The following is an 11,485-nucleotide window of genomic DNA, read 5'->3' on the forward strand; positions in this document are numbered from 1 at the left end:
GTCTACACTCGGGCAGAAGTCGTAGAACAAATGCAGGGTGAGAGCTTGTTATCAAATTGGTTGCAACTGAAAGTTTTACATATTAGGGCAAAAATCATTAATTATTGAAATGGGTTAATTTATTTTTCACCCGTAGTGGCTGACTTTGCTAAATGTAATCGTAGCCTCCACGGTTCAGCCTGAAACCCTGTGATGCACTCACCTTGTGCACATTCCTTAGAACTTTCATCTTTTATTAAAGACACGATCTGATCTCACGTTGAACTTCTCACCTCAAGGGTCTATTGTTCAATTAAGAGGCCTGGATTGCTGACAAAGGAACATGATTTCAAATCTGCTCCCAGCAGCGACTGAAATAATATTTGGGATTGTGGTGTCAGGAAATTGATGGCCATAAAACAGTTTAAATGTTGTTAAACAGCCAAGGTGATTATCTACTTTCTTTATTTCAAATATATACCTTGATCGTAACAAAAAATTGTACATGTCGAGTCATAGTCATACAGCAGGGAAATTGGCTCATCGCCTCAACTCATCCTTGCCCAACAAGATTTCCTATCTAAGCTAGTCCCATATGCCCACATTTGGCCCATGTCTCTCTAAACCTGTTCTATCCACAGACCTGTCCAAGTGTCTATTTACACGCAGCATTTAGCTCAAGGACTGCTAAGAACAGACAATAAATGGAGTCCCCTCATCCCCCAGCACTCCCTCCCCCCTCCTCTTCATGTGTGGGAGGGGAGGAGGGGCAGAGGGAAGTGTGGTGTGTGGGTTGAGAGGGGAGGAGGGGAGGGGAGATGTGTGGGCAGGTAGGTGTGGTGGGGGGGGGGGGGGGTGACGATGGTGTGGGGGGAGTGAATGCGGGTGAGTGGGGTGTGTAGCGAGGGGGGGGTGGGGGGTGGGAGGGGAGGTGTGTATGTGGGCAGGAGGGATGTGGGAGGGGGAGGGGGAGTTTGTGAGGGAAGGGAGGTATGGGGGAGGGGGGTTGTGGGGGAGGGTGTGTGTGGGCGGGTGGGTTATGGGGGAGGTGAGTGCTTGGGCGGGGGGGAGGGGTGGGGGAGGGGAGAGGGGCATGGGTGACTGGGTAGGTGTGTGTGGGCAGGGGGTGTTGTGGAGGGGAGGGGCGTGTGGGCGGTGGGCTTTATGGGGGGAGGGAAGTGTGTAGGTGTGGGGTGTGGGAGGGGGCTTGTGTGGGGAGGGGGCTTGTGTGGGAGGGGGCTGGTGTGGGAGGGGGCTTGTGTGGGAGGGGGCTTGTGTGGGCAGGGTGTGAGCGGGGCATTGTGGGGGGTGTGTGGGGGGGGAGTAGTTGTGGGGGGAGGAGTGTGTAGGCGGGGGAGGGGTGTAAAAGGAGGGGGGGCGCTGTGGGAGTGGGCGTGTTGTGGGGGGGAGGGGTGTGTGTGATCACCCCGTACACTAGCACTATCCTATGCACTAGGGACAAGTTACACTTTTACTGAAGCCAATGAGATACCGTTCCTCCATTTAAGTGTGGCCTCAATCTGGCAATGGGGAAGCCCCAACACAGAAAGGTCAGTGTGGGAATGGGAAGGGGAGTTAAAATGATTAGCAGCCAGGAGATCCTGCAGGCCTGTGTTCAGTGAAACGATCGCCTAGTCTACGCTTGGTTTTGCCGATGTACAGGAGGCCACGTCAAGCGCACCATGCTAATCATTTGAACTCCCCTTCCCATTCCCATACTAAACCTTTCTGTATTGGGGCTCATCCATTGCCAGAGTGAGCTCACATGTAAACTGGAAGAACAGCATTTCATGTTGTTCAAGAAGGAACTGCAGATGGTGGAAAATCGAAGGTACACAAAAATGCTGGAGAAACTCAGCGGGTGCAGCAGCATCTATGGAGCAAAGGAAATAGGTAACGTTTCGGGCCGAAACCCTTCTTCAGAACAGCATTTCATATTCCGCCTGAGTAGCTGCTATGAACATTGAATTCTCCAATTCTAGGTAAATAACCCCTATCCCTTTTCTTGTCCCCCCACCGGACCAGCTGACCTGAGGGACCGGGCAGGAGTGTATGGGTGGAGCAGCTCAGAGAGGTAAGGCGGGGCGAGCCCATTCAGAGATTTAAAAACAAATAACAGTAACTTAAAATGAACCCGAAAGTGCACCGGGAGCCAGTGTAGGGAGGCCAGAATTGGCGATATGTGCTCCCTCTTTCGAGTCCCTGTTAGAAGGCGAGCAGCAGCATTCTGAACCAACTGGAGACGAGCCAGTGAAGAACGAGCAACACCAAAATAGAGCGCGTTACAGTAATCCAGCCTAGATGTAATAAAGGCATGGATTACTGTCTCAAAATGCTGCCGCTCGAGAATGGGCTTCACCTTCGCCAGCTTCCTTAGGTGAAAGAAGCTGGACTTAACCACCGCGCATATTTGGCGATCTAATTTAAAGTCACTGTCCATCCTAAAACCCAGGTTCACAACTGTTGGCTTCACGTACCTTGACAATGGACCTAAATCAACAAATGGAGGTTCACGGCAGCCATTGGGATCAAATAAAATCACCTCTGTCTTCTTTTCATTAAATCCAAGAAAGTTTAGGGCCAACCAGGACTTAATGTCATCAAAACAAGACAGAAGCGATTTTACAGAAAAGGCATCTTCCCCCCTCAGCGGCAAATAAAGCTGGGTATCATCTGCATAACAGTGGAAGGAGATGCCATGCTTTCTAAGGATGGAACCCAGAGGAAGTATGTACAGCGAGAAAAGCAGGGGCCCCAGAATCGAACCCTGTGGAACCCCATATGACAGGGGAGCGGAAGAGGATTCAAACCCAGCAAGGCTAACACACATGGTTCTGTCTGCCAGATAGGACCTGAACCATCCCATGGCACTGTCGCAGATGCCCACTAACTGCTGTAGCCGAGATAATAAGATATTATGGTCCACCGTATCAAAGGCGGCAGACAAGTCCAGCAGGACAAGAACCACACAATCCCCAGAATCATTAGCCAGGAGGATATCGTTAAAAACCCTTAGCAATGCTGACTCCGTGCTGTGCATGGTTTTAAATCCAGACTGGAAGATCTCCCGAATATCATGCTCCTCCAGGAATAGTTTTAGCTGAGCATAAACAACTCTCTCCAGTAATTTAGAAATAAAAGGCAATTTCGAGATGGGTCTAAAATTGGCCAGAACAGATTGATCCAGGCCAGGTTTCTTAAGCAGTGGTTGCACTACCGCATGCTTAAAACTCACGGGGACAACCCCAGAACACAAGCTGCTGTTAATAATGGTAAGAACCGACTGCCCTATACTAGAGAAAACCTCCTTAAAAAGATGTGGAGGGACCGCATCACAAGGAGAACCCGATGGCTTAATATGGGAAACCACATCCTTTAAATACGATATAGTCACAGGCTATATGAAGTCTGCCAGGAACAAAACTCAGACATCATTCTCATACACAAACTATGCCTTGAGCTAATAACTTTAATCATATTTATTTATTGACCTTTGTAATTGAGGTCCTATTTGTAGGAAGGTTTACAGGTGAGCAATCAAGATTTTCCTAAAGTTCTATGGGTGCAAAATACTCAATGTAGTCAAAGATCAGAAAGTAACTAATTTGGAGATTGTCGTCAGATTGTATAGAAGGGTTCATTTAGGCAGTCGGGAGCATTGGATGTCACACAGCTGGTGAAATGAAGCACAGCTGTGCTAAATGTAAGTTGATGCAAGTACCATGGCACCAGAGGCAGAAATTAATGAATTGCTGAAACTCCTTCAATTCTCGTTCAAACACTGAATAAGTAATTTGACGTCAAGAGATATGGTCCTTGTAATTCTTTACAAAATGACCCCAATTTTGGAGCTTGTGAAGAATTTGTGGCAAACAAAATGCGAGAGGAGAGACCTTCTGATTCTGAAAATGGCCCTTAAGGGGCAGGACAATGGCGCAATGGTAGAGTTGCTACCTTTCAGCACCAGAGTACCCAGGTTTGATCCTGACTACGGGAGCTGTCTGAGCGGACTTTGTACGTTCTCCCTGTGACCATGTGGGTTTTCTTCGGGTGCTCCGGTTTCCATCCACATTCCAATTTGTAGATTATTTGGCTTCAATAAAATTGTAAATTGTTCCTAGTGTGTAGGAAAGTGCTAGCGCACGGGGTGATCGCTGGTCTGTGCGGACTCAGTGGGCCGAAGGGCCTGTTTCCATGCTGCATCTCTGACCACTGTGACACAGGCAGCACTTTTGAATGAAGCAGGAATGGATTGACTTAGTAGCCTCTGTGAATCCCCTGCATTCCACTGGCCGATTCTGTGCACACCTTTGCCAAGCCTCCACTCCCTTTAATTCCTTTACAATCAAACAATCTATGACTAAGCATCCACATCCTCGTGTTGTGGCAGAATTTTGTGAATTGATTAAATCCCGGGTTGAGAACATTCCCCTTAACCTTGGTCCCAAATGGCCGACCCCCGTATTCTGAGATGGACACAAACTGCTGGAGTGCCTCAGCGGGTCAGGCAGCATCCCTGGAGAACATGGATAGGTGACGTTTTCGAGTCGCGGCCCTTATTCTGAGATTTTGCTTCCCTACTCCCAAAGGAAAGAGCCTCTCAGTGTTGCCTCTGTGAATCGCTTCTGTTTCAAGGAGAACTTTTCAACTGCATTGTGTATATTTGTTCTCAGAGCACATATAGAGACTCTGTTTCATTACCCCAGCTGAGAAAGGGGGGGGGGGGGGGGGGGGGGGGGGGGGGGGGGGTTGGATATGTATGGCTATTTGTGGGTGGAAGAGATTGAAAATGTTCAGCAGTAACACTTTCCATGTCAACTTTAGCTGGGAGTCAGGTCCACAACACTGAAGCTTCAGTTTCTGAGGGAACAAGGGTAATTTGATGAAATTAAAAACTTAATTAATAAATCTTTCTTTGGGGATGCAGAATTCTTGTGGGTCAAGGAAGGAAATACTGAGGACATGGAGGAGGAAATGACGGAGACAGCGGAATCATGCCACGCAAATAACGAGCAAATAACAATGATCCACGTTGTGGAATCAATGGACCATGTGGATTGTACTTGAGTTTTTCAGGTTTGGTGGGATTGTGGAATCTGTTGTAATCTGACTCAACGCCGCCTCACCAAGGATTTGCCAGTGTCCTGGTTTGTGAAGGTGACAACAGCACAAAGCTGTTACGTCTAATGATGCTTCCCGACAGCCACCAGTGACATTAGTCAGTCGATAGCTCTGTACCGCACTAAAACGTGTCACAGATGCCCTGTTAAGCGCATCGCTGAATTCGTTCGTTCCTAAGTGGACGCAGCAAAGTGGAGAGAAGGACCGGATGACAGAGACATCAGTTGCTTTCTGAAATGCTGGTTTTCATACAGATGCCTCTAGTGCTCCCTTCGAACGAAAATTCCTTCAGCAAAAAGGAATTTAATTCAAGACTTCCAGAGAGTCTTCATGTTATCTATCAGATTATTAACGTGCACAGTTTAGGGAGTGAACCTGGCATTGTTTCCACAAGCAATTGCAGCCACTGTAGGGCAACACGTGGGAGTCTGCTTTCATAAGTTCATAAGGTATAGGAGCAGAATTAGGCCATTCGACCCATCAAGTCTTCTCCGCCATTCAATCATGGCTCATCTATCTTTCCCACTCAAACCCATTATCCTGCCTTCTTCCCATAACCCCTGACACCCATACTAATCAAGAATCTATCAATCTGCGCCTTAAAAATATCCATTGACTTGCCCTCCATAGACATCTGTGGCAGTGAATTCCACAGATTCACCAACCTCTGACTAAAGAAATTCCTCCTCATCTTTCTAAAGGCACATCCTATTATTATGAAGCTGTGGCCTCCGGTCCTAGACTCTCCCATTAGTGGAAACATCCACTCCACATCCATTCTGTTTTCTTCTTACTTCCATTGAAACACCAGAATGCTGATTCAACAGAATTGCTACCATGGATAATTTCACCCAAAGTTCGACACCACTTTTTCCTTGCTCACTAATTACACACACACCAATAAATTACAGTGAAAGAAACATCTCACAAGTGACAACATAATTAGAAACCTAAACCTAGTAAAATATATCCAGTCCTTTTGTATCTCTTCTTATCAGATTATTGTTAAGATTATTTTACCCTATCGGATGCGTGTTGCTCTCTTAATTTCTTTGAATTATTTTATTCCCTGGACTATTTTGCTATCTAAACTCGTCCATCTATTATAGTGCCTTTGATTAACTGAGAAGGTAAACCACTTTAAACGACTGCTGCCACTGCCAACAAAATAGCTCACACTAGATTGCTCATCCAAAAGCTCTGCTAACTCGTTGTTTGTAGGCTTCACAGAAGAACATCAGGGTGTTGTGGTACCTTGTGAAGCCAACTCTCATTTCCAGAACTGATGGAAGACCTGATTTGTCTGTTCCATTCGAGATTGAAGATACATTTACAAATCCTAGGTCCATATGAGGCTTAAAGAGTCCCTGGACATTTAAGTTAAGTTTAGTTTAGTTTAGAGATGCAGCGTGGAAACAGGCCCTTCGCCCCACCGACTCCGCACCGACCAGTGATCCTCTCACATTAACACTACCCTACACACACTAGGGACAATCAGGATCAAACTCCGGTTTTTGGTGCTGTAAGTAGGTAGCTCTATCACCACGCCACTGTGCTGCCCAACATCATTGTTGAATAAACAGTAATTCCAGGATCATTGTTGAATAAACCATTCGGACATCTAAAAGCTGATGACCAGCAGGCTCTTAAGACTTTAGACTTTAGAGATACAGTGCAGAAACAGGTCCTTCAGCCCACCGGGTCTGCACAGACCAGTGATCCCCGCACATTAACACTATCCCACACACTATGGACAATTTACGATTTTTACCAAAACCTAATAAACCTAATAAACCTATACGTCTTTGTAGTGTGAGAGGAAACCGGAGCACCCGGGGAAAACCTATGAGGACAAGGAGAACGTACGAACTCCGTACAGACAGCACCCGTAGTCAGGATCGAAAGCGGGTCTCTGGCGCTGCAAGGCAGCAACTCTACCACTGCGCCGCCTCTTTTTAAGGCAGTGCTATCATAGCGGATACTTTATTGGACCAGTATCTAGAGGCCTGGGTTATTAATTTTAAAATGTGAGTTTCATTCCCACGAGGACACGCAGAGATTACATTAAATTAATTTCATACATTTGGAATGTGAAACCGTCTTTCAGTTATGGTGAACAAAACCCCAACTGCTTTTCTTAACGCACATCAGATGAAAAAAATCAGGCACCCTCACTAGGTTTGGTTTACCTGTGTCTCCAGGTCTACCGACCCTCCCAAATGGCTCTGCCAGTCCAGAGTCACCATTGCACGATCGCATGTCCAGCCCCACAACACATCCCAGCCCGACCGACTGAATTCTTAGAGCTAATCCTTATCTCAAAGTTATAGATTTGGCTCGGCAACGACTCTTACTGACATCGAGCCTGGGGCAATTGGAGATGGGGAACATATTGTGGACTTGGCCACTATATTTGATTGACTTGCGATTCAAAATTCATATTCAATCCAGATGCAGCCTGCAAAAAAAGAACAGGTTGATCTAGACACCCTACTGCCTGCACCATATGCCATGTATTTGAGTCAATGCAACGTGACTGATGTTCTTGTCAAACGTGTTCACATTTGGTTGGATCATCTGTTTCGCTAGTCAGCACGCTCACCTGATATTCGCATGTGATCCACATTTCAAGTATGGACAAGATGGATAGCGATAGAGAACGTTACAAGCATGCTGATACACCGTGTGCCATCAGACAAGAGATTTAACTCCAATTCATTCAGTGAAGGTAGTCCCTTCCATCTGCATGAAACAGCAAAACCTCAGTAACTCAGTAGACTTTAGAGATACAGCACGGAAACAGGCCCTTCATCCTACTGAGTCCACGTCACCCAGCGATCACCCCATACAGTAGCACTATCCTACACACTAGGGACAATTCACTTTTTTTTTTACCAAAGCTAATTGACCTACAAACCTGCACATCTTTGGGGTGTGGGAAGAAACCGGAGCACCTGGAGAAAACCCACACAGTCACAAGAAGAACATACAAACTCCGTACAGACAGTATCTGCAGTGAGGATTGAACCCGGGTCTCTAGAGCAACTCCACCGCACATCACTGTGCTGCCCCAGAAGAGCTTAGGTATTCAGTGTTACCTCCTGCATTCGCCCTAAGGAAGATTACTGTGCAAGATGATAATACCTGGCTATGGATGTAGCTATGCACCAGAGAGATAGTTTTCTTTTACATATTCAAATCAATTCAGATAGTCATTGCCCTTCTACCATCTCCACATGTCTTCCAATTGCTGACCTCCACCCTAAAATAGCTCTAATATCCATTCCTTCGACCACCACCAAATCCCAATGCAAATTCTGAGGATGCTGCCATTGTGGCAAATAGACCAACCTCTTCGTCAGAAGGGTAAGCTGGTCATGGAGTTACAACACCTGTCCTAGTGATGTTAATGAGCCCAGAGGGTCCAATTTAAAGAAAAAGAAGAACAATAGTAGAAACTAGGAACTGCAGATGGTGGTTTACAAAAAAAGACACAGAGTGCTGGAGTAACTCAGCGGGTCAGGCAGGCTGATCAGTCTGAAGAAGAGTCCTAACCTGAAACGTCATCTATCTTTGTTCTCCTGAGATGCTGGGGCTGCTCCAGTACTTTGTATGTTCTTTGGTCCCAATTTGGACTGGATTTGGGTCTGGCAGGTAGGTGGAGAGGCGGGAATTGGATTGAGGGGACGATTGGACAGGGTGTAGAATAGGGATGAAGTTGTGGGGTTTGGGTAGAGGTTTTCTGTTGAGTGAAACGGTGTCCATATCCGACCACCAAAAGAAAAAGATTGGTTACAAATACTGCATCAGTCGGACATGTCTTGCATGTTTGTTATGCTTTAGGGTGTGCTTTCCAGCTCCACACTCCCTCCATTTACACTCTGCATCTCTGCCCAATTCATCACATACCACCAACCCAAGGAAGAACTCATTCACCACAACCCATCTCCCCTCAACAACGAAGGTAAACCCGACCCACCGTAATTAAAGCTCAGAAAGATCGGGTGAACCTACAAATGTCTTTTCATTCCCATAAGGAATAAATATATATGAGCAAATAATCTGGATATTAAACCCTGAGGCTTTATTCTACAATCTTATTACAGAGTTAATCATTGAAAAGAAAATTATTAAATGAAAATTGAATGCTGCGAGCATGTATAGTATAAGGATCTATCAAAGCATAAACAGCTTTCTAAATAAATCTAGCTCCTGGATAATAGGTATCTTTAAGATATATAAGATGTGTTATTACTCTCACAGAAAGTACACATTTACAATTATATGGATAATATTTATTTAAGTTAAAGGGACTTGGCAAAAATAAGCCAGTGTTATGTAAATTTAATGTTTGATATGGAATGTGTGTATTGTCTATATTTATACACAAGGCAGACCATTTTTTTGTGCTTTCACCATTGTGTTTGTGCTTAAAGGCAGGCACGGCAGCAGGGCAAAGACCACACAGAGGAGGTGTATATCAGCGTACGGTTGGTATTCTGCCAGTTTTGATTATCAGGTTGACCTTGACATTGGCAGCCAAAGGCCTAAATGAAAACAGACAGGGAGCTAATGAATAAAAGGAAATGAATAATACAACCATAGACCTGCAGGCTGTTAATGTCTCTCCATTCACTGCCGCCACTACTGTCTGGGCTTCCACATAAACAATGTCTGGTATTAGTTGCGAAGCAGCCACTCTTCAAGAGGTCTTGGGCAAGTGTTGGAGATATGCCCAGCTTCCCTTTGCTGAAAGTGCTCAGAGTAAACTATAGGTTGCTCTGAATTTTCCAGGTTTCCAAGATCCTGCCAAAGATTTTTCTTTCTGGGTGAGCGACCTCTGAAGAATTCTACTCTGCACAGAGAAGAAGCTGAGGAAGGAACAAATCAGGGCAACAGATTCATTATGGATTTAGCATGGATTTACGAAGAGGAAACCATTCTTGACTAATCTTCTGGAATTGTTTGAGGATGTAACTAGGAAATTGGACAAGGGAGAGTCAATGGATGTACACCTGGACTTTCAGAAAGCCTTTGATAAGGGCCCACATAGGAGATTAGTGGGCAAAATTGGATCACATGGTTTTGGGAGTAGGGTACTGACGTGGATGGAAAACTGGTTGGCAGGCAGGAAACAAAGAGTAGGGATTAACGGGTCCCTTTCAGAATGCCAAGCAGTGACTAGTGGGGCACCGCAAGGCTCTGTGCTGGGACCGCAGCTATTTACAATATACATTAATGATTTAGATGAAGGGATTAAAAGTAACATTAGCAAATTTGCAGTTAACACAAAGCTGGGTGGCAGTGTGAACTGTGAGGAGGATGCTATGAGGATGCAGGGTGACTTGGACAGGTTGGGTGAGTGGGCAGATGCATGGCAGAGGCAGTTTAATGTGCATAAATGTGAGGTTATCCACTTCGGTGGCAAGAACAGGAAGGCAGATTATTATCTGAATGGCGTCAGGTTAGGAAAAGGGGCAGTGCAATGAGATCTGGGTGTCCTTGTACATCAGTCACTGAAAGTAAGCATGCAGGAACAGCAGGCAGTGAAGAAAGCTAATGGCATGTTGGCCTTCATAACAAGAAGAGTTGAGTATAGGAGCAAATAGGTCCTTCTGCAGTTGTACAGGGCCCTGGTGAGACCACACGTAGAGTATTGTGTGCAGTTTTGGTCTCCAAATTTGAGGAAGGACTTTATTGCTATTGAGGGAGTGCAGCATATTCCTTATCTCCAGAGATGCTCCCTGTCCCGCTCAGTTACATCAGATTAAATCAGCATCTGCAGTTCCTTCCTACACAATTCAAGCTTCAATTTGGGAATGTTGCAAGTCCAGCCAGTTGGGAAGTCACATCTCAAAGTTCCCAGGTGCTTCACTGCACCCTATGAGGATTTTTTAAACTCAATGAAAACTTTTTAATGTGAAAACTAGATTTCCACTGGCAGCCTCTCTCCCATGACAAGAACGATTAACTGTCTGTGAATGAATCTGCACAGGCCGCAGTCCTCTTCTGGCTGGAAGAAGCAAGTGATGGATTGCCACATACTGCCGTTTGACCCATATCCCTTAGGAAGCTTCTTAATGTCAAGAGTTCCATGTTTAGTGGAAATGCCACAGGAAAAAAATGCTTTGTGGATGGATTGTATCTCCTGTGACATTAGCACCAGAGATATATACAGGCATGGGTGCACTCGGTAATTGTTGGAAGCAATACTGTGCACGGTCAGTTTAACTTTGTGGGTGTATTAGCGAATGATCTTACCTTGAATCGACATATTTCTCATTTTCGAGGTCATTAATCTGCACCAATCTCAGTGGAGGTGACAGGGTCAGGACCATTAAGCTTAAGCCTCATTTGGAAACGTCTGACATAATATAATTAAACC

Source organism: Leucoraja erinacea, chromosome 26, assembly GCF_028641065.1.
Source record: "Leucoraja erinacea ecotype New England chromosome 26, Leri_hhj_1, whole genome shotgun sequence".
Lineage (NCBI taxonomy): Eukaryota > Metazoa > Chordata > Chondrichthyes > Rajiformes > Rajidae > Leucoraja > Leucoraja erinaceus.